Source organism: Triturus cristatus, chromosome 8, assembly GCF_964204655.1.
Source record: "Triturus cristatus chromosome 8, aTriCri1.1, whole genome shotgun sequence".
Taxonomy (NCBI): Eukaryota; Metazoa; Chordata; class Amphibia; order Caudata; family Salamandridae; genus Triturus; species Triturus cristatus.
In genome coordinates this window covers 868807983-868832761 of record NC_140591.1, presented here as the reverse complement: position 1 = coordinate 868832761, position 24779 = coordinate 868807983, and positions in this window count along the sequence as shown.

The following is a 24779-nucleotide window of genomic DNA, read 5'->3' as shown; positions in this document are numbered from 1 at the left end:
TTTCAGAAGGAGCCCAATGCTTTCAGTGGCTGAGTACTTTACCATTACAGCGCCTACTTGCATTTCAGTCATAAGTACATGTAGTACCCTAGTGCATATTTGCTGATGCATAATCCTCCAGAGTGTCATCTTCACTCAGAGCAATTGGTCCAATGGAGCCCTGACATCATAAAGCTACAGAAGTATGTCATCTGACATGAGGGCTGTCCACTATCTAGCAAGCAGTAGGATGTCATTATCATAGTGTTCAAATGGGTAGCAGAGTAGACAGGATGCCCAGCAGAAGACGAAGATGGTGGGATGATAAAATAGGCATTATTTGAGATGTACACTTTTTTGAAGGTGTGGTTGATCATAATATTCTCGACTTGACTATTTATTCACTGGCTGGGATGTGCTAAAATGAAGAAGTTAGAATCTGTAATTCATACCTTGTATTATTCCCTTTAACGATATCCTAAGCCTTCCTACCCCTGCTTATCAGATGAATTAATTGCTATTGGTGTACCATAACCTAAAAGAATTGCAGTGAAAATGGTACGCTGCTGCATTCTGGCAACCTGATCTTTTTATCCGTGTCCAACTATAGGTGCTAGAGTTTGGTAGCGAGTGGATACAATAAGGCATAGGATTGAGAGATGTATGCTAGGTTGAAAACAGCAACTGCGATTTTGAATTTATAGTGAGGTCTGGATTTTCACAATATTACATAGGCCATAATTCTTCTTAGTAACGCTTTATAAAAATCAGTTGTTTGTTCCATTCCATTAGTATGGAAAATGTCATGTTCTAATAATAGACTAACGGTGGACTTTTCCATCTGCAGAATATACTGATTGACCAGCGGTGGCAGTGTTGCAGAAGAGAACTTCCCTGCATTGCTGAGACGCACAAAAAAAAAAAGAAAGCAACGTCATCAGCCTTCTGCTTGATTGATGTATTTATATGGTAAGTCAACCTCACATTTTATCATTTTGCTAGTCATTAAAAGAATTTCATAGCATCTCAATGTCCTCGGTACCTTATAGTGGACTCTTCTGCGTAGATAAAATTTCTGTCACCATGGTAGTAATGTGGATGACATTATGGAGCTCCTTCTAATTAATCAACGACTTTGACGGTCTCTAAGGCTGACAAATCCTTCTTTATATGCCTGTGCTAGAAATGTCATCAGAGGAAATACTAACTTTTGAGGCTGGAATAAGCTGTCTTAAATTGAGCGAATGAGGTATTTTTTCCTGGAGGGAAGCTCATTTAACATGTTTCTCTGCACTCTCCACGTGTGACTCTGATACTCAAGATGGATGTTTTTTTTTTGAGACACAATTCTCATAACTCCATCGCAATTTCAGAAGGAGCCCAATGCTTTCAGTGGCTGAGTACTTTACCATTACAGCGCCTACTTGCATTTCAGTCATAAGTACATGTAGTACCCTAGTGCATATTTGCTGATGCATAATCCTCCAGATTGTCATCTTCACTCAGAGCAATTGGTCCAATGGAGCCCTGACATCATAAAGCTACAGAAGTATGTCATCTGACATGAGGGCTGTCCACTATCTAGCAAGCAGTAGGATGTCATTATCATAGTGTTCAAATGGGTAGCAGAGTAGACAGGATGCCCAGCAGAAGACGAAGATGGTGGGATGATAAAATAGGCATTATTTGAGATGAGATGTACACTTTTTTGAAGGTGTGGTTGATCATAATATTCTCGACTTGACTATTTATTCACTGGCTGGGATGTGCTAAAATGAAGAAGTTAGAATCTGTAATTCATACCTTGTATTATTCCCTTTAACGATATCCTAAGCCTTCCTACCCCTGCTTATCAGATGAATTAATTGCTATTGGTGTACCATAACCTAAAAGAATTGCAGTGAAAATGGTACGCTGCTGCATTCTGGCAACCTGATCTTTTTATCCGTGTCCAACTATAGGTGCTAGAGTTTGGTAGCGAGTGGATACAATAAGGCATAGGATTGAGAGATGTATGCTAGGTTGAAAACAGCAACTGCGATTTTGAATTTATAGTGAGGTCTGGATTTTCACAATATTACATAGGCCATAATTCTTCTTAGTAACGCTTTATAAAAATCAGTTGTTTGTTCCTTTCCATTAGTATGGAAAATGTCATGTTCTAATAATAGACTAACGGTGGACTTTTCCATCTGCAGAATATACTGATTGACCAGCGGTGGCAGTGTTGCAGAAGAGAACTTCCCTGCATTGCTGAGACGCACAAAAAAAAAAAAGAAAGCAACGTCATCAGCCTTCTGCTTGATTGATGTATTTATATGGTAAGTCAACCTCACATTTAATCATTTTGCTAGTCATTAAAAGAATTTCATAGCATCTCAATGTCCTCGGTACCTTATAGTGGACTCTTCTGCGTAGATAAAATTTCTGTCACCATGGTAGTAATGTGGATGACATTATGGAGCTCCTTCTAATTAATCAACGACTTTGACGGTCTCTAAGGCTGACAAATCCTTCTTTATATGCCTGTGCTAGAAATGTCATCAGAGGAAATACTAACTTTTGAGGCTGGAATAAGCTGTCTTAAATTGAGCGAATGAGGTATTTTTTCCTGGAGGGAAGCTCATTTAACATGTTTCTCTGCACTCTCCACGTGTGACTCTGATACTCAAGATGGATGTTTTTTTGTGAGACACAATTCTCATAACTCCATCGCAATTTCAGAAGGAGCCCAATGCTTTCAGTGGCTGAGTACTTTACCATTACAGCGCCTACTTGCATTTCAGTCATAAGTACATGTAGTACCCTAGTGCATATTTGCTGATGCATAATCCTCCAGAGTGTCATCTTCACTCAGAGCAATTGGTCCAATGGAGCCCTGACATCATAAAGCTACAGAAGTATGTCATCTGACATGAGGGCTGTCCACTATCTAGCAAGCAGTAGGATGTCATTATCATAGTGTTCAAATGGGTAGCAGAGTAGACAGGATGCCCAGCAGAAGACGAAGATGGTGGGATGATAAAATAGGCATTATTTGAGATGTACACTTTTTTGAAGGTGTGGTTGATCATAATATTCTCGACTTGACTATTTATTCACTGGCTGGGATGTGCTAAAATGAAGAAGTTAGAATCTGTAATTCATACCTTGTATTATTCCCTTTAACGATATCCTAAGCCTTCCTACCCCTGCTTATCAGATGAATTAATTGCTATTGGTGTACCATAACCTAAAAGAATTGCAGTGAAAATGGTACGCTGCTGCATTCTGGCAACCTGATCTTTTTATCCGTGTCCAACTATAGGTGCTAGAGTTTGGTAGCGAGTGGATACAATAAGGCATAGGATTGAGAGATGTATGCTAGGTTGAAAACAGCAACTGCGATTTTGAATTTATAGTGAGGTCTGGATTTTCACAATATTACATAAGCCATAATTCTTCTTAGTAACACTTTATAAAAATCAGTTGTTTGTTCCTTTCCATTAGTATGGAAAATGTCATGTTCTAATAATAGACTAACGGTGGACTTTTCCATCTGCAGAATATACTGATTGACCAGCGGTGGCAGTGTTGCAGAAGAGAACTTCCCTGCATTGCTGAGACGCACAAAAAAAAAAAAGAAAGCAACGTCATCAGCCTTCTGCTTGATTGATGTATTTATATGGTAAGTCAACCTCACATTTAATCATTTTGCTAGTCATTAAAAGAATTTCATAGCATCTCAATGTCCTCGGTACCTTATAGTGGACTCTTCTGCGTAGATAAAATTTCTGTCACCATGGTAGTAATGTGGATGACATTATGGAGCTCCTTCTAATTAATCAACGACTTTGACGGTCTCTAAGGCTGACAAATCCTTCTTTATATGCCTGTGCTAGAAATGTCATCAGAGGAAATACTAACTTTTGAGGCTGGAATAAGCTGTCTTAAATTGAGCGAATGAGGTATTTTTTCCTGGAGGGAAGCTCATTTAACATGTTTCTCTGCACTCTCCACGTGTGACTCTGAAACTCAAGATGGATGTTTTTTTGTGAGACACAATTCTCATAACTCCATCGCAATTTCAGAAGGAGCCCAATGCTTTCAGTGGCTGAGTACTTTACCATTACAGCGCCTACTTGCATTTCAGTCATAAGTACATGTAGTACCCTAGTGCATATTTGCTGATGCATAATCCTCCAGAGTGTCATCTTCACTCAGAGCAATTGGTCCAATGGAGCCCTGACATCATAAAGCTACAGAAGTATGTCATCTGACATGAGGGCTGTCCACTATCTAGCAAGCAGTAGGATGTCATTATCATAGTGTTCAAATGGGTAGCAGAGTAGACAGGATGCCCAGCAGAAGACGAAGATGGTGGGATGATAAAATAGGCATTATTTGAGATGTACACTTTTTTGAAGGTGTGGTTGATCATAATATTCTCGACTTGACTATTTATTCACTGGCTGGGATATGCTAAAATGAAGAAGTTAGAATCTGTAATTCATACCTTGTATTATTCCCTTTAACGATATCCTAAGCCTTCCTACCCCTGCTTATCAGATGAATTAATTGCTATTGGTGTACCATAACCTAAAAGAATTGCAGTGAAAATGGTACGCTGCTGCATTCTGGCAACCTGATCTTTTTATCCGTGTCCAACTATAGGTGCTAGAGTTTGGTAGCGAGTGGATACAATAAGGCATAGGATTGAGAGATGTATGCTAGGTTGAAAACAGCAACTGCGATTTTGAATTTATAGTGAGGTCTGGATTTTCACAATATTACATAGGCCATAATTCTTCTTAGTAACGCTTTATAAAAATCAGTTGTTTGTTCCATTCCATTAGTATGGAAAATGTCATGTTCTAATAATAGACTAACGGTGGACTTTTCCATCTGCAGAATATACTGATTGACCAGCGGTGGCAGTGTTGCAGAAGAGAACTTCCCTGCATTGCTGAGACGCACAAAAAAAAAAAAGAAAGCAACGTCATCAGCCTTCTGCTTGATTGATGTATTTATATGGTAAGTCAACCTCACATTTAATCATTTTGCTAGTCATTAAAAGAATTTCATAGCATCTCAATGTCCTCGGTACCTTATAGTGGACTCTTCTGCGTAGATAAAATTTCTGTCACCATGGTAGTAATGTGGATGACATTATGGAGCTCCTTCTAATTAATCAACGACTTTGACGGTCTCTAAGGCTGACAAATCCTTCTTTATATGCCTGTGCTAGAAATGTCATCAGAGGAAATACTAACTTTTGAGGCTGGAATAAGCTGTCTTAAATTGAGCGAATGAGGTATTTTTTCCTGGAGGGAAGCTCATTTAACATGTTTCTCTGCACTCTCCACGTGTGACTCTGATACTCAAGATGGATGTTTTTTTGTGAGACACAATTCTCATAACTCCATCGCAATTTCAGAAGGAGCCCAATGCTTTCAGTGGCTGAGTACTTTACCATTACAGCGCCTACTTGCATTTCAGTCATAAGTACATGTAGTACCCTAGTGCATATTTGCTGATGCATAATCCTCCAGAGTGTCATCTTCACTCAGAGCAATTGGTCCAATGGAGCCCTGACATCATAAAGCTACAGAAGTATGTCATCTGACATGAGGGCTGTCCACTATCTAGCAAGCAGTAGGATGTCATTATCATAGTGTTCAAATGGGTAGCAGAGTAGACAGGATGCCCAGCAGAAGACGAAGATGGTGGGATGATAAAATAGGCATTATTTGAGATGTACACTTTTTTGAAGGTGTGGTTGATCATAATATTCTCGACTTGACTATTTATTCACTGGCTGGGATGTGCTAAAATGAAGAAGTTAGAATCTGTAATTCATACCTTGTATTATTCCCTTTAACGATATCCTAAGCCTTCCTACCCCTGCTTATCAGATGAATTAATTGCTATTGGTGTACCATAACCTAAAAGAATTGCAGTGAAAATGGTACGCTGCTGCATTCTGGCAACCTGATCTTTTTATCCGTGTCCAACTATAGGTGCTAGAGTTTGGTAGCGAGTGGATACAATAAGGCATAGGATTGAGAGATGTATGCTAGGTTGAAAACAGCAACTGCGATTTTGAATTTATAGTGAGGTCTGGATTTTCACAATATTACATAGGCCATAATTCTTCTTAGTAACGCTTTATAAAAATCAGTTGTTTGTTCCATTCCATTAGTATGGAAAATGTCATGTTCTAATAATAGACTAACGGTGGACTTTTCCATCTGCAGAATATACTGATTGACCAGCGGTGGCAGTGTTGCAGAAGAGAACTTCCCTGCATTGCTGAGACGCACAAAAAAAAAAAAGAAAGCAACGTCATCAGCCTTCTGCTTGATTGATGTATTTATATGGTAAGTCAACCTCACATTTTATCATTTTGCTAGTCATTAAAAGAATTTCATAGCATCTCAATGTCCTCGGTACCTTATAGTGGACTCTTCTGCGTAGATAAAATTTCTGTCACCATGGTAGTAATGTGGATGACATTATGGAGCTCCTTCTAATTAATCAACGACTTTGACGGTCTCTAAGGCTGACAAATCCTTCTTTATATGCCTGTGCTAGAAATGTCATCAGAGGAAATACTAACTTTTGAGGCTGGAATAAGCTGTCTTAAATTGAGCGAATGAGGTATTTTTTCCTGGAGGGAAGCTCATTTAACATGTTTCTCTGCACTCTCCACGTGTGACTCTGATACTCAAGATGGATGTTTTTTTTTTGAGACACAATTCTCATAACTCCATCGCAATTTCAGAAGGAGCCCAATGCTTTCAGTGGCTGAGTACTTTACCATTACAGCGCCTACTTGCATTTCAGTCATAAGTACATGTAGTACCCTAGTGCATATTTGCTGATGCATAATCCTCCAGATTGTCATCTTCACTCAGAGCAATTGGTCCAATGGAGCCCTGACATCATAAAGCTACAGAAGTATGTCATCTGACATGAGGGCTGTCCACTATCTAGCAAGCAGTAGGATGTCATTATCATAGTGTTCAAATGGGTAGCAGAGTAGACAGGATGCCCAGCAGAAGACGAAGATGGTGGGATGATAAAATAGGCATTATTTGAGATGAGATGTACACTTTTTTGAAGGTGTGGTTGATCATAATATTCTCGACTTGACTATTTATTCACTGGCTGGGATGTGCTAAAATGAAGAAGTTAGAATCTGTAATTCATACCTTGTATTATTCCCTTTAACGATATCCTAAGCCTTCCTACCCCTGCTTATCAGATGAATTAATTGCTATTGGTGTACCATAACCTAAAAGAATTGCAGTGAAAATGGTACGCTGCTGCATTCTGGCAACCTGATCTTTTTATCCGTGTCCAACTATAGGTGCTAGAGTTTGGTAGCGAGTGGATACAATAAGGCATAGGATTGAGAGATGTATGCTAGGTTGAAAACAGCAACTGCGATTTTGAATTTATAGTGAGGTCTGGATTTTCACAATATTACATAAGCCATAATTCTTCTTAGTAACGCTTTATAAAAATCAGTTGTTTGTTCCTTTCCATTAGTATGGAAAATGTCATGTTCTAATAATAGACTAACGGTGGACTTTTCCATCTGCAGAATATACTGATTGACCAGCGGTGGCAGTGTTGCAGAAGAGAACTTCCCTGCATTGCTGAGACGCACAAAAAAAAAAAAGAAAGCAACGTCATCAGCCTTCTGCTTGATTGATGTATTTATATGGTAAGTCAACCTCACATTTAATCATTTTGCTAGTCATTAAAAGAATTTCATAGCATCTCAATGTCCTCGGTACCTTATAGTGGACTCTTCTGCGTAGATAAAATTTCTGTCACCATGGTAGTAATGTGGATGACATTATGGAGCTCCTTCTAATTAATCAACGACTTTGACGGTCTCTAAGGCTGACAAATCCTTCTTTATATGCCTGTGCTAGAAATGTCATCAGAGGAAATACTAACTTTTGAGGCTGGAATAAGCTGTCTTAAATTGAGCGAATGAGGTATTTTTTCCTGGAGGGAAGCTCATTTAACATGTTTCTCTGCACTCTCCACGTGTGACTCTGATACTCAAGATGGATGTTTTTTTGTGAGACACAATTCTCATAACTCCATCGCAATTTCAGAAGGAGCCCAATGCTTTCAGTGGCTGAGTACTTTACCATTACAGCGCCTACTTGCATTTCAGTCATAAGTACATGTAGTACCCTAGTGCATATTTGCTGATGCATAATCCTCCAGAGTGTCATCTTCACTCAGAGCAATTGGTCCAATGGAGCCCTGACATCATAAAGCTACAGAAGTATGTCATCTGACATGAGGGCTGTCCACTATCTAGCAAGCAGTAGGATGTCATTATCATAGTGTTCAAATGGGTAGCAGAGTAGACAGGATGCCCAGCAGAAGACGAAGATGGTGGGATGATAAAATAGGCATTATTTGAGATGTACACTTTTTTGAAGGTGTGGTTGATCATAATATTCTCGACTTGACTATTTATTCACTGGCTGGGATGTGCTAAAATGAAGAAGTTAGAATCTGTAATTCATACCTTGTATTATTCCCTTTAACGATATCCTAAGCCTTCCTACCCCTGCTTATCAGATGAATTAATTGCTATTGGTGTACCATAACCTAAAAGAATTGCAGTGAAAATGGTACGCTGCTGCATTCTGGCAACCTGATCTTTTTATCCGTGTCCAACTATAGGTGCTAGAGTTTGGTAGCGAGTGGATACAATAAGGCATAGGATTGAGAGATGTATGCTAGGTTGAAAACAGCAACTGCGATTTTGAATTTATAGTGAGGTCTGGATTTTCACAATATTACATAAGCCATAATTCTTCTTAGTAACACTTTATAAAAATCAGTTGTTTGTTCCTTTCCATTAGTATGGAAAATGTCATGTTCTAATAATAGACTAACGGTGGACTTTTCCATCTGCAGAATATACTGATTGACCAGCGGTGGCAGTGTTGCAGAAGAGAACTTCCCTGCATTGCTGAGACGCACAAAAAAAAAAAAGAAAGCAACGTCATCAGCCTTCTGCTTGATTGATGTATTTATATGGTAAGTCAACCTCACATTTAATCATTTTGCTAGTCATTAAAAGAATTTCATAGCATCTCAATGTCCTCGGTACCTTATAGTGGACTCTTCTGCGTAGATAAAATTTCTGTCACCATGGTAGTAATGTGGATGACATTATGGAGCTCCTTCTAATTAATCAACGACTTTGACGGTCTCTAAGGCTGACAAATCCTTCTTTATATGCCTGTGCTAGAAATGTCATCAGAGGAAATACTAACTTTTGAGGCTGGAATAAGCTGTCTTAAATTGAGCGAATGAGGTATTTTTTCCTGGAGGGAAGCTCATTTAACATGTTTCTCTGCACTCTCCACGTGTGACTCTGAAACTCAAGATGGATGTTTTTTTGTGAGACACAATTCTCATAACTCCATCGCAATTTCAGAAGGAGCCCAATGCTTTCAGTGGCTGAGTACTTTACCATTACAGCGCCTACTTGCATTTCAGTCATAAGTACATGTAGTACCCTAGTGCATATTTGCTGATGCATAATCCTCCAGAGTGTCATCTTCACTCAGAGCAATTGGTCCAATGGAGCCCTGACATCATAAAGCTACAGAAGTATGTCATCTGACATGAGGGCTGTCCACTATCTAGCAAGCAGTAGGATGTCATTATCATAGTGTTCAAATGGGTAGCAGAGTAGACAGGATGCCCAGCAGAAGACGAAGATGGTGGGATGATAAAATAGGCATTATTTGAGATGTACACTTTTTTGAAGGTGTGGTTGATCATAATATTCTCGACTTGACTATTTATTCACTGGCTGGGATATGCTAAAATGAAGAAGTTAGAATCTGTAATTCATACCTTGTATTATTCCCTTTAACGATATCCTAAGCCTTCCTACCCCTGCTTATCAGATGAATTAATTGCTATTGGTGTACCATAACCTAAAAGAATTGCAGTGAAAATGGTACGCTGCTGCATTCTGGCAACCTGATCTTTTTATCCGTGTCCAACTATAGGTGCTAGAGTTTGGTAGCGAGTGGATACAATAAGGCATAGGATTGAGAGATGTATGCTAGGTTGAAAACAGCAACTGCGATTTTGAATTTATAGTGAGGTCTGGATTTTCACAATATTACATAGGCCATAATTCTTCTTAGTAACGCTTTATAAAAATCAGTTGTTTGTTCCATTCCATTAGTATGGAAAATGTCATGTTCTAATAATAGACTAACGGTGGACTTTTCCATCTGCAGAATATACTGATTGACCAGCGGTGGCAGTGTTGCAGAAGAGAACTTCCCTGCATTGCTGAGACGCACAAAAAAAAAAAAGAAAGCAACGTCATCAGCCTTCTGCTTGATTGATGTATTTATATGGTAAGTCAACCTCACATTTTATCATTTTGCTAGTCATTAAAAGAATTTCATAGCATCTCAATGTCCTCGGTACCTTATAGTGGACTCTTCTGCGTAGATAAAATTTCTGTCACCATGGTAGTAATGTGGATGACATTATGGAGCTCCTTCTAATTAATCAACGACTTTGACGGTCTCTAAGGCTGACAAATCCTTCTTTATATGCCTGTGCTAGAAATGTCATCAGAGGAAATACTAACTTTTGAGGCTGGAATAAGCTGTCTTAAATTGAGCGAATGAGGTATTTTTTCCTGGAGGGAAGCTCATTTAACATGTTTCTCTGCACTCTCCACGTGTGACTCTGATACTCAAGATGGATGTTTTTTTTTTGAGACACAATTCTCATAACTCCATCGCAATTTCAGAAGGAGCCCAATGCTTTCAGTGGCTGAGTACTTTACCATTACAGCGCCTACTTGCATTTCAGTCATAAGTACATGTAGTACCCTAGTGCATATTTGCTGATGCATAATCCTCCAGATTGTCATCTTCACTCAGAGCAATTGGTCCAATGGAGCCCTGACATCATAAAGCTACAGAAGTATGTCATCTGACATGAGGGCTGTCCACTATCTAGCAAGCAGTAGGATGTCATTATCATAGTGTTCAAATGGGTAGCAGAGTAGACAGGATGCCCAGCAGAAGACGAAGATGGTGGGATGATAAAATAGGCATTATTTGAGATGAGATGTACACTTTTTTGAAGGTGTGGTTGATCATAATATTCTCGACTTGACTATTTATTCACTGGCTGGGATGTGCTAAAATGAAGAAGTTAGAATCTGTAATTCATACCTTGTATTATTCCCTTTAACGATATCCTAAGCCTTCCTACCCCTGCTTATCAGATGAATTAATTGCTATTGGTGTACCATAACCTAAAAGAATTGCAGTGAAAATGGTACGCTGCTGCATTCTGGCAACCTGATCTTTTTATCCGTGTCCAACTATAGGTGCTAGAGTTTGGTAGCGAGTGGATACAATAAGGCATAGGATTGAGAGATGTATGCTAGGTTGAAAACAGCAACTGCGATTTTGAATTTATAGTGAGGTCTGGATTTTCACAATATTACATAAGCCATAATTCTTCTTAGTAACGCTTTATAAAAATCAGTTGTTTGTTCCTTTCCATTAGTATGGAAAATGTCATGTTCTAATAATAGACTAACGGTGGACTTTTCCATCTGCAGAATATACTGATTGACCAGCGGTGGCAGTGTTGCAGAAGAGAACTTCCCTGCATTGCTGAGACGCACAAAAAAAAAAAAGAAAGCAACGTCATCAGCCTTCTGCTTGATTGATGTATTTATATGGTAAGTCAACCTCACATTTAATCATTTTGCTAGTCATTAAAAGAATTTCATAGCATCTCAATGTCCTCGGTACCTTATAGTGGACTCTTCTGCGTAGATAAAATTTCTGTCACCATGGTAGTAATGTGGATGACATTATGGAGCTCCTTCTAATTAATCAACGACTTTGACGGTCTCTAAGGCTGACAAATCCTTCTTTATATGCCTGTGCTAGAAATGTCATCAGAGGAAATACTAACTTTTGAGGCTGGAATAAGCTGTCTTAAATTGAGCGAATGAGGTATTTTTTCCTGGAGGGAAGCTCATTTAACATGTTTCTCTGCACTCTCCACGTGTGACTCTGATACTAAGAGAGATGGATGTTTTTTTGTGAGACACAATTCTCATAACTCCATCGCAATTTCAGAAGGAGCCCAATGCTTTCAGTGGCTGAGTACTTTACCATTACAGCGCCTACTTGCATTTCAGTCATAAGTACATGTAGTACCCTAGTGCATATTTGCTGATGCATAATCCTCCAGAGTGTCATCTTCACTCAGAGCAATTGGTCCAATGGAGCCCTGACATCATAAAGCTACAGAAGTATGTCATCTGACATGAGGGCTGTCCACTATCTAGCAAGCAGTAGGATGTCATTATCATAGTGTTCAAATGGGTAGCAGAGTAGACAGGATGCCCAGCAGAAGACGAAGATGGTGGGATGATAAAATAGGCATTATTTGAGATGTACACTTTTTTGAAGGTGTGGTTGATCATAATATTCTCGACTTGACTATTTATTCACTGGCTGGGATGTGCTAAAATGAAGAAGTTAGAATCTGTAATTCATACCTTGTATTATTCCCTTTAACGATATCCTAAGCCTTCCTACCCCTGCTTATCAGATGAATTAATTGCTATTGGTGTACCATAACCTAAAAGAATTGCAGTGAAAATGGTACGCTGCTGCATTCTGGCAACCTGATCTTTTTATCCGTGTCCAACTATAGGTGCTAGAGTTTGGTAGCGAGTGGATACAATAAGGCATAGGATTGAGAGATGTATGCTAGGTTGAAAACAGCAACTGCGATTTTGAATTTATAGTGAGGTCTGGATTTTCACAATATTACATAGGCCATAATTCTTCTTAGTAACGCTTTATAAAAATCAGTTGTTTGTTCCATTCCATTAGTATGGAAAATGTCATGTTCTAATAATAGACTAACGGTGGACTTTTCCATCTGCAGAATATACTGATTGACCAGCGGTGGCAGTGTTGCAGAAGAGAACTTCCCTGCATTGCTGAGACGCACAAAAAAAAAAAGAAAGCAACGTCATCAGCCTTCTGCTTGATTGATGTATTTATATGGTAAGTCAACCTCACATTTAATCATTTTGCTAGTCATTAAAAGAAGTTCATAGCATCTCAATGTCCTCGGTACCTTATAGTGGACTCTTCTGCGTAGATAAAATTTCTGTCACCATGGTAGTAATGTGGATGACATTATGGAGCTCCTTCTAATTAATCAACGACTTTGACGGTCTCTAAGGCTGACAAATCCTTCTTTATATGCCTGTGCTAGAAATTTCATCAGAGGAAATACTAACTTTTGAGGCTGGAATAAGCTGTCTTAAATTGAGCGAATGAGGTATTTTTTCCTGGAGGGAAGCTCATTTAACATGTTTCTCTGCACTCTCCACGTGTGACTCTGATACTCAAGATGGATGTTTTTTTGTGAGACACAATTCTCATAACTCCATCGCAATTTCAGAAGGAGCCCAATGCTTTCAGTGGCTGAGTACTTTACCATTACAGCGCCTACTTGCATTTCAGTCATAAGTACATGTAGTACCCTAGTGCATATTTGCTGATGCATAATCCTCCAGAGTGTCATCTTCACTCAGAGCAATTGGTCCAATGGAGCCCTGACATCATAAAGCTACAGAAGTATGTCATCTGACATGAGGGCTGTCCACTATCTAGCAAGCAGTAGGATGTCATTATCATAGTGTTCAAATGGGTAGCAGAGTAGACAGGATGCCCAGCAGAAGACGAAGATGGTGGGATGATAAAATAGGCATTATTTGAGATGTACACTTTTTTGAAGGTGTGGTTGATCATAATATTCTCGACTTGACTATTTATTCACTGGCTGGGATGTGCTAAAATGAAGAAGTTAGAATCTGTAATTCATACCTTGTATTATTCCCTTTAACGATATCCTAAGCCTTCCTACCCCTGCTTATCAGATGAATTAATTGCTATTGGTGTACCATAACCTAAAAGAATTGCAGTGAAAATGGTACGCTGCTGCATTCTGGCAACCTGATCTTTTTATCCGTGTCCAACTATAGGTGCTAGAGTTTGGTAGCGAGTGGATACAATAAGGCATAGGATTGAGAGATGTATGCTAGGTTGAAAACAGCAACTGCGATTTTGAATTTATAGTGAGGTCTGGATTTTCACAATATTACATAGGCCATAATTCTTCTTAGTAACGCTTTATAAAAATCAGTTGTTTGTTCCATTCCATTAGTATGGAAAATGTCATGTTCTAATAATAGACTAACGGTGGACTTTTCCATCTGCAGAATATACTGATTGACCAGCGGTGGCAGTGTTGCAGAAGAGAACTTCCCTGCATTGCTGAGACGCACAAAAAAAAAAAGAAAGCAACGTCATCAGCCTTCTGCTTGATTGATGTATTTATATGGTAAGTCAACCTCACATTTAATCATTTTGCTAGTCATTAAAAGAAGTTCATAGCATCTCAATGTCCTCGGTACCTTATAGTGGACTCTTCTGCGTAGATAAAATTTCTGTCACCATGGTAGTAATGTGGATGACATTATGGAGCTCCTTCTAATTAATCAACGACTTTGACGGTCTCTAAGGCTGACAAATCCTTCTTTATATGCCTGTGCTAGAAATGTCATCAGAGGAAATACTAACTTTTGAGGCTGGAATAAGCTGTCTTAAATTGAGCGAATGAGGTATTTTTTCCTGGAGGGAAGCTCATTTAACATGTTTCTCTGCACTCTCCACGTGTGACTCTGATACTCAAGATGGATGTTTTTTTGTGAGACACAATTCTCATAACTCCATCGCAATTTCAGAAGGAGCCCAATGCTTTCAGTGGCTGAGTACTTTACCATTACAGCGCCTACTTGCATTTCAGTCATAAGTACATGTAGTACCCTAGTGCATATTTGCTGATGCATTATCCTCCAGAGTGTCATCTTCACTCAGAGCAATTGGTCCAATGGAGCCCTGACATCATAAAGCTACAGAAGTATGTCATCTGACATGAGGGCTGTCCACTATCTAGCAAGCAGTAGGATGTCATTATCATAGTGTTCAAATGGGTAGCAGAGTAGACAGGATGCCCAGCAGAAGACGAAGATGGTGGGATGATAAAATAGGCATTATTTGAGATGTACACTTTTTTGAAGGTGTGGTTGATCATAATATTCTCGACTTGACTATTTATTCACTGGCTGGGATGTGCTAAAATGAAGAAGTTAGAATCTGTAATTCATACCTTGTATTATTCCCTTTAACGATATCCTAAGCCTTCCTACCCCTGCTTATCAGATGAATTAATTGCTATTGGTGTACCATAACCTAAAAGAATTGCAGTGAAAATGGTACGCTGCTGCATTCTGGCAACCTGATCTTTTTATCCGTGTCCAACTATAGGTGCTAGAGTTTGGTAGCGAGTGGATACAATAAGGCATAGGATTGAGAGATGTATGCTAGGTTGAAAACAGCAACTGCGATTTTGAATTTATAGTGAGGTCTGGATTTTCACAATATTACATAGGCCATAATTCTTCTTAGTAACGCTTTATAAAAATCAGTTGTTTGTTCCATTCCATTAGTATGGAAAATGTCATGTTCTAATAATAGACTAACGGTGGACTTTTCCATCTGCAGAATATACTGATTGACCAGCGGTGGCAGTGTTGCAGAAGAAAACTTCCCTGCATTGCTGAGACGCACAAAAAAAAAAGAAAGCAACGTCATCAGCCTTCTGCTTGATTGATGTATTTATATGGTAAGTCAACCTCACATTTAATCATTTTGCTAGTCATTAAAAGAAGTTCATAGCATCTCAATGTCCTCGGTACCTTATAGTGGACTCTTCTGCGTAGATAAAATTTCTGTCACCATGGTAGTAATGTGGATGACATTATGGAGCTCCTTCTAATTAATCAACGACTTTGACGGTCTCTAAGGCTGACAAATCCTTCTTTATATGCCTGTGCTAGAAATGTCATCAGAGGAAATACTAACTTTTGAGGCTGGAATAAGCTGTCTTAAATTGAGCGAATGAGGTATTTTTTCCTGGAGGGAAGCTCATTTAACATGTTTCTCTGCACTCTCCACGTGTGACTCTGATACTCAAGATGGATGTTTTTTTGTGAGACACAATTCTCATAACTCCATCGCAATTTCAGAAGGAGCCCAATGCTTTCAGTGGCTGAGTACTTTACCATTACAGCGCCTACTTGCATTTCAGTCATAAGTACATGTAGTACCCTAGTGCATATTTGCTGATGCATTATCCTCCAGAGTGTCATCTTCACTCAGAGCAATTGGTCCAATGGAGCCCTGACATCATAAAGCTACAGAAGTATGTCATCTGACATGAGGGCTGTCCACTATCTAGCAAGCAGTAGGATGTCATTATCATAGTGTTCAAATGGGTAGCAGAGTAGACAGGATGCCCAGCAGAAGACGAAGATGGTGGGATGATAAAATAGGCATTATTTGAGATGTACACTTTTTTGAAGGTGTGGTTGATCATAATATTCTCGACTTGACTATTTATTCACTGGCTGGGATGTGCTAAAATGAAGAAGTTAGAATCTGTAATTCATACCTTGTATTATTCCCTTTAACGATATCCTAAGCCTTCCTACCCCTGCTTATCAGATGAATTAATTGCTATTGGTGTACCATAACCTAAAAGAATTGCAGTGAAAATGGTACGCTGCTGCATTCTGGCAACCTGATCTTTTTATCCGTGTCCAACTATAGGTGCTAGAGTTTGGTAGCGAGTGGATACAATAAGGCATAGGATTGAGAGATGTATGCTAGGTTGAAAACAGCAACTGCGATTTTGAATTTATAGTGAGGTCTGGATTTTCACAATATTACATAGGCCATAATTCTTCTTAGTAACGCTTTATAAAAATCAGTTGTTTGTTCCATTCCATTAGTATGGAAAATGTCATGTTCTAATAATAGACTAACGGTGGACTTTTCCATCTGCAGAATATACTGATTGACCAGCGGTGGCAGTGTTGCAGAAGAAAACTTCCCTGCATTGCTGAGACGCACAAAAAAAAAAGAAAGCAACGTCATCAGCCTTCTGCTTGATTGATGTATTTATATGGTAAGTCAACCTCACATTTAATCATTTTGCTAGTCATTAAAAGAAGTTCATAGCATCTCAATGTCCTCGGTACCTTATAGTGGACTCTTCTGCGTAGATAAAATTTCTGTCACCATGGTAGTAATGTGGATGACATTATGGAGCTCCTTCTAATTAATCAACGACTTTGACGGTCTCTAAGGCTGACAAATCCTTCTTTATATGCCTGTGCTAGAAATGTCATCAGAGGAAATACTAACTTTTGAGGCTGGAATAAGCTGTCTTAAATTGAGCGAATGAGGTATTTTTTCCTGGAGGGAAGCTCATTTAACATGTTTCTCTGCACTCTCCACGTGTGACTCTGATACTCAAGATGGATGTTTTTTTGTGAGACACAATTCTCATAACTCCATCGCAATTTCAGAAGGAGCCCAATGCTTTCAGTGGCTGAGTACTTTACCATTACAGCGCCTACTTGCATTTCAGTCATAAGTACATGTAGTACCCTAGTGCATATTTGCTGATGCATTATCCTCCAGAGTGTCATCTTCACTCAGAGCAATTGGTCCAATGGAGCCCTGACATCATAAAGCTACAGAAGTATGTCATCTGACATGAGGGCTGTCCACTATCTAGCAAGCAGTAGGATGTCATTATCATAGTGTTCAAATGGGTAGCAGAGTAGACAGGATGCCCAGCAGAAGACGAAGATGGTGGGATGATAAAATAGGCATTATTTGAGATGTACACTTTTTTGAAGGTGTGGTTGATCATAATATTCTCGACTTAACTATTTATTCACTGGCTGGGATGTGCTAAAATGAAGAAGTTAGAATCTGTAATTCATACCTTGTATTATTCCCTTTAACGATATCCTAAGCCTTCCTACCCCTGCTTATCAGATGAATTAATTGCTATTGGTGTACCATAACCTAAAAGAATTGCAGTGAAAATGGTACGCTGCTGCATTCTGGCAACCTGATCTTTTTATCCGTGTCCAACTATAGGTGCTAGAGTTTGGTAGCGAGTGGATACAATAAGGCATAGGATTGAGAGATGTATGCTAGGTTGAAAACAGCAACTGCGATTTTGAATTTATAGTGAGGTCTGGATTTTCACAATATTACATAGGCCATAATTCTTCTTAGTAACGCTTTATAAAAATCAGTTGTTTGTTCCATTCCATTAGTATGGAAAATGTCATGTTCTAATAATAGACTAACGGTGGACTTTTCCATCTGCAGAATATACTGATTGACCAGCGGTGGCAGTGTTGCAGAAGAGAACTTCCCTGCATTGCTGAGACGCACAAAAAAAAAAAGAAAGCAACGTCATCAGCCTTCTGCTTGATTGATGTATTTATATGGTAAGTCAACCTCACATTTAATCATTTTGCTAGTCATTAAAAGAAGTTCATAGCATCTCAATGTCCTCGGTACCTTATAGTGGACTCTTCTGCGTAGATAAAATTTCTGTCACCATGGTAGTAATGTGGATGACATTATGGAGCTCCTTCTAATTAATCAACGACTTTGACGGTCTCTAAGGCTGACAAATCCTTCTTTATATGCCTGTGCTAGAAATGTCATCAGAGGAAATACTAACTTTTGAGGCTGGAATAAGCTGTCTTAAATTGAGCGAATGAGGTATTTTTTCCTGGAGGGAAGCTCATTTAACATGTTTCTCTGCACTCTCCACGTGTGACTCTGATACTCAAGATGGATGTTTTTTTGTGAGACACAATTCTCATAACTCCATCGCAATTTCAGAAGGAGCCCAATGCTTTCAGTGGCTGAGTACTTTACCATTACAGCGCCTACTTGCATTTCAGTCATAAGTACATGTAGTACCCTAGTGCATATTTGCTGATGCATTATCCTCCAGAGTGTCATCTTCACTCAGAGCAATTGGTCCAATGGAGCCCTGACATCATAAAGCTACAGAAGTATGTCATCTGACATGAGGGCTGTCCACTATCTAGCAAGCAGTAGGATGTCATTATCATAGTGTTCAAATGGGTAGCAGAGTAGACAGGATGCCCAGCAGAAGACGAAGATGGTGGGATGATAAAATAGGCATTATTTGAGATGTACACTTTTTTGAAGGTGTGGTTGATCATAATATTCTCGACTTGACTATTTATTCACTGGCTGGGATGTGCTAAAATGAAGAAGTTAGAATCTGTAATTCATACCTTGTATTATTCCCTTTAACGATATCCTAAGCCTTCCTACCCCTGCTTATCAGATGAATTAATTGCTATTGGTGTACCATAACCTAAAAGAATTGCAGTGAAAATGGTACGCTGCTGCATTCTGGCAACCTGATCTTTTTATCCGTGTCCAACTATAGGTGCTAGAGTTTGGTAGCGAGTGGATACAATAAGGCATAGGATTGAGAGATGTATGCTAGGTTGAAAACAGCAACTGCGATTTTGAATTTATAGTGAGGTCTGGATTTTCACAATATTACATAGGCCATAATTCTTCTTAGTAACGCTTTATAAAAATCAGTTGTTTGTTCCATTCCATTAGTATGGAAAATGTCATGTTCTAATAATAGACTAACGGTGGACTTTTCCATCTGCAGAATATACTGATTGACCAGCGGTGGCAGTGTTGCAGAAGAAAACTTCCCTGCATTGCTGAGACGCACAAAAAAAAAAGAAAGCAACGTCATCAGCCTTCTGCTTGATTGATGTATTTATATGGTAAGTCAACCTCACATTTAATCATTTTGCTAGTCATTAAAAGAAGTTCATAGCATCTCAATGTCCTCGGTACCTTATAGTGGACTCTTCTGCGTAGATAAAATTTCTGTCACCATGGTAGTAATGTGGATGACATTATGGAGCTCCTTCTAATTAATCAACGACTTTGACGGTCTCTAAGGCTGACAAATCCTTCTTTATATGCCTGTGCTAGAAATGTCATCAGAGGAAATACTAACTTTTGAGGCTGGAATAAGCTGTCTTAAATTGAGCGAATGAGGTATTTTTTCCTGGAGGGAAGCTCATTTAACATGTTTCTCTGCACTCTCCACGTGTGACTCTGATACTCAAGATGGATGTTTTTTTGTGAGACACAATTCTCATAACTCCATCGCAATTTCAGAAGGAGCCCAATGCTTTCAGTGGCTGAGTACTTTACCATTACAGCGCCTACTTGCATTTCAGTCATAAGTACATGTAGTACCCTAGTGCATATTTGCTGATGCATTATCCTCCAGAGTGTCATCTTCACTCAGAGCAATTGGTCCAATGGAGCCCTGACATCATAAAGCTACAGAAGTATGTCATCTGACATGAGGGCTGTCCACTATCTAGCAAGCAGTAGGATGTCATTATCATAGTGTTCAAATGGGTAGCAGAGTAGACAGGATGCCCAGCAGAAGACGAAGATGGTGGGATGATAAAATAGGCATTATTTGAGATGTACACTTTTTTGAAGGTGTGGTTGATCATAATATTCTCGACTTGACTATTTATTCACTGGCTGGGATGTGCTAAAATGAAGAAGTTAGAATCTGTAATTCATACCTTGTATTATTCCCTTTAACGATATCCTAAGCCTTCCTACCCCTGCTTATCAGATGAATTAATTGCTATTGGTGTACCATAACCTAAAAGAATTGCAGTGAAAATGGTACGCTGCTGCATTCTGGCAACCTGATCTTTTTATCCGTGTCCAACTATAGGTGCTAGAGTTTGGTAGCGAGTGGATACAATAAGGCATAGGATTGAGAGATGTATGCTAGGTTGAAAACAGCAACTGCGATTTTGAATTTATAGTGAGGTCTGGATTTTCACAATATTACATAGGCCATAATTCTTCTTAGTAACGCTTTATAAAAATCAGTTGTTTGTTCCATTCCATTAGTATGGAAAATGTCATGTTCTAATAATAGACTAACGGTGGACTTTTCCATCTGCAGAATATACTGATTGACCAGCGGTGGCAGTGTTGCAGAAGAAAACTTCCCTGCATTGCTGAGACGCACAAAAAAAAAAGAAAGCAACGTCATCAGCCTTCTGCTTGATTGATGTATTTATATGGTAAGTCAACCTCACATTTAATCATTTTGCTAGTCATTAAAAGAAGTTCATAGCATCTCAATGTCCTCGGTACCTTATAGTGGACTCTTCTGCGTAGATAAAATTTCTGTCACCATGGTAGTAATGTGGATGACATTATGGAGCTCCTTCTAATTAATCAACGACTTTGACGGTCTCTAAGGCTGACAAATCCTTCTTTATATGCCTGTGCTAGAAATGTCATCAGAGGAAATACTAACTTTTGAGGCTGGAATAAGCTGTCTTAAATTGAGCGAATGAGGTATTTTTTCCTGGAGGGAAGCTCATTTAACATGTTTCTCTGCACTCTCCACGTGTGACTCTGATACTCAAGATGGATGTTTTTTTGTGAGACACAATTCTCATAACTCCATCGCAATTTCAGAAGGAGCCCAATGCTTTCAGTGGCTGAGTACTTTACCATTACAGCGCCTACTTGCATTTCAGTCATAAGTACATGTAGTACCCTAGTGCATATTTGCTGATGCATTATCCTCCAGAGTGTCATCTTCACTCAGAGCAATTGGTCCAATGGAGCCCTGACATCATAAAGCTACAGAAGTATGTCATCTGACATGAGGGCTGTCCACTATCTAGCAAGCAGTAGGATGTCATTATCATAGTGTTCAAATGGGTAGCAGAGTAGACAGGATGCCCAGCAGAAGACGAAGATGGTGGGATGATAAAATAGGCATTATTTGAGATGTACACTTTTTTGAAGGTGTGGTTGATCATAATATTCTCGACTTAACTATTTATTCACTGGCTGGGATGTGCTAAAATGAAGAAGTTAGAATCTGTAATTCATACCTTGTATTATTCCCTTTAACGATATCCTAAGCCTTCCTACCCCTGCTTATCAGATGAATTAATTGCTATTGGTGTACCATAACCTAAAAGAATTGCAGTGAAAATGGTACGCTGCTGCATTCTGGCAACCTGATCTTTTTATCCGTGTCCAACTATAGGTGCTAGAGTTTGGTAGCGAGTGGATACAATAAGGCATAGGATTGAGAGATGTATGCTAGGTTGAAAACAGCAACTGCGATTTTGAATTTATAGTGAGGTCTGGATTTTCACAATATTACATAGGCCATAATTCTTCTTAGTAACGCTTTATAAAAATCAGTTGTTTGTTCCATTCCATTAGTATGGAAAATGTCATGTTCTAATAATAGACTAACGGTGGACTTTTCCATCTGCAGAATATACTGATTGACCAGCGGTGGCAGTGTTGCAGAAGAGAACTTCCCTGCATTGCTGAGACGCACAAAAAAAAAAAGAAAGCAACGTCATCAGCCTTCTGCTTGATTGATGTATTTATATGGTAAGTCAACCTCACATTTAATCATTTTGCTAGTCATTAAAAGAAGTTCATAGCATCTCAATGTCCTCGGTACCTTATAGTGGACTCTTCTGCGTAGATAAAATTTCTGTCACCATGGTAGTAATGTGGATGACATTATGGAGCTCCTTCTAATTAATCAACGACTTTGACGGTCTCTAAGGCTGACAAATCCTTCTTTATATGCCTGTGCTAGAAATGTCATCAGAGGAAATACTAACTTTTGAGGCTGGAATAAGCTGTCTTAAATTGAGCGAATGAGGTATTTTTTCCTGGAGGGAAGCTCATTTAACATGTTTCTCTGCACTCTCCACGTGTGACTCTGATACTCAAGATGGATGTTTTTTTGTGAGACACAATTCTCATAACTCCATCGCAATTTCAGAAGGAGCCCAATGCTTTCAGTGGCTGAGTACTTTACCATTACAGCGCCTACTTGCATTTCAGTCATAAGTACATGTAGTACCCTAGTGCATATTTGCTGATGCATTATCCTCCAGAGTGTCATCTTCACTCAGAGCAATTGGTCCAATGGAGCCCTGACATCATAAAGCTACAGAAGTATGTCATCTGACATGAGGGCTGTCCACTATCTAGCAAGCAGTAGGATGTCATTATCATAGTGTTCAAATGGGTAGCAGAGTAGACAGGATGCCCAGCAGAAGACGAAGATGGTGGGATGATAAAATAGGCATTATTTGAGATGTACACTTTTTTGAAGGTGTGGTTGATCATAATATTCTCGACTTGACTATTTATTCACTGGCTGGGATGTGCTAAAATGAAGAAGTTAGAATCTGTAATTCATACCTTGTATTATTCCCTTTAACGATATCCTAAGCCTTCCTACCCCTGCTTATCAGATGAATTAATTGCTATTGGTGTACCATAACCTAAAAGAATTGCAGTGAAAATGGTACGCTGCTGCATTCTGGCAACCTGATCTTTTTATCCGTGTCCAACTATAGGTGCTAGAGTTTGGTAGCGAGTGGATACAATAAGGCATAGGATTGAGAGATGTATGCTAGGTTGAAAACAGCAACTGCGATTTTGAATTTATAGTGAGGTCTGGATTTTCACAATATTACATAGGCCATAATTCTTCTTAGTAACGCTTTATAAAAATCAGTTGTTTGTTCCATTCCATTAGTATGGAAAATGTCATGTTCTAATAATAGACTAACGGTGGACTTTTCCATCTGCAGAATATACTGATTGACCAGCGGTGGCAGTGTTGCAGAAGAAAACTTCCCTGCATTGCTGAGACGCACAAAAAAAAAAGAAAGCAACGTCATCAGCCTTCTGCTTGATTGATGTATTTATATGGTAAGTCAACCTCACATTTAATCATTTTGCTAGTCATTAAAAGAAGTTCATAGCATCTCAATGTCCTCGGTACCTTATAGTGGACTCTTCTGCGTAGATAAAATTTCTGTCACCATGGTAGTAATGTGGATGACATTATGGAGCTCCTTCTAATTAATCAACGACTTTGACGGTCTCTAAGGCTGACAAATCCTTCTTTATATGCCTGTGCTAGAAATGTCATCAGAGGAAATACTAACTTTTGAGGCTGGAATAAGCTGTCTTAAATTGAGCGAATGAGGTATTTTTTCCTGGAGGGAAGCTCATTTAACATGTTTCTCTGCACTCTCCACGTGTGACTCTGATACTCAAGATGGATGTTTTTTTGTGAGACACAATTCTCATAACTCCATCGCAATTTCAGAAGGAGCCCAATGCTTTCAGTGGCTGAGTACTTTACCATTACAGCGCCTACTTGCATTTCAGTCATAAGTACATGTAGTACCCTAGTGCATATTTGCTGATGCATTATCCTCCAGAGTGTCATCTTCACTCAGAGCAATTGGTCCAATGGAGCCCTGACATCATAAAGCTACAGAAGTATGTCATCTGACATGAGGGCTGTCCACTATCTAGCAAGCAGTAGGATGTCATTATCATAGTGTTCAAATGGGTAGCAGAGTAGACAGGATGCCCAGCAGAAGACGAAGATGGTGGGATGATAAAATAGGCATTATTTGAGATGTACACTTTTTTGAAGGTGTGGTTGATCATAATATTCTCGACTTGACTATTTATTCACTGGCTGGGATGTGCTAAAATGAAGAAGTTAGAATCTGTAATTCATACCTTGTATTATTCCCTTTAACGATATCCTAAGCCTTCCTACCCCTGCTTATCAGATGAATTAATTGCTATTGGTGTACCATAACCTAAAAGAATTGCAGTGAAAATGGTACGCTG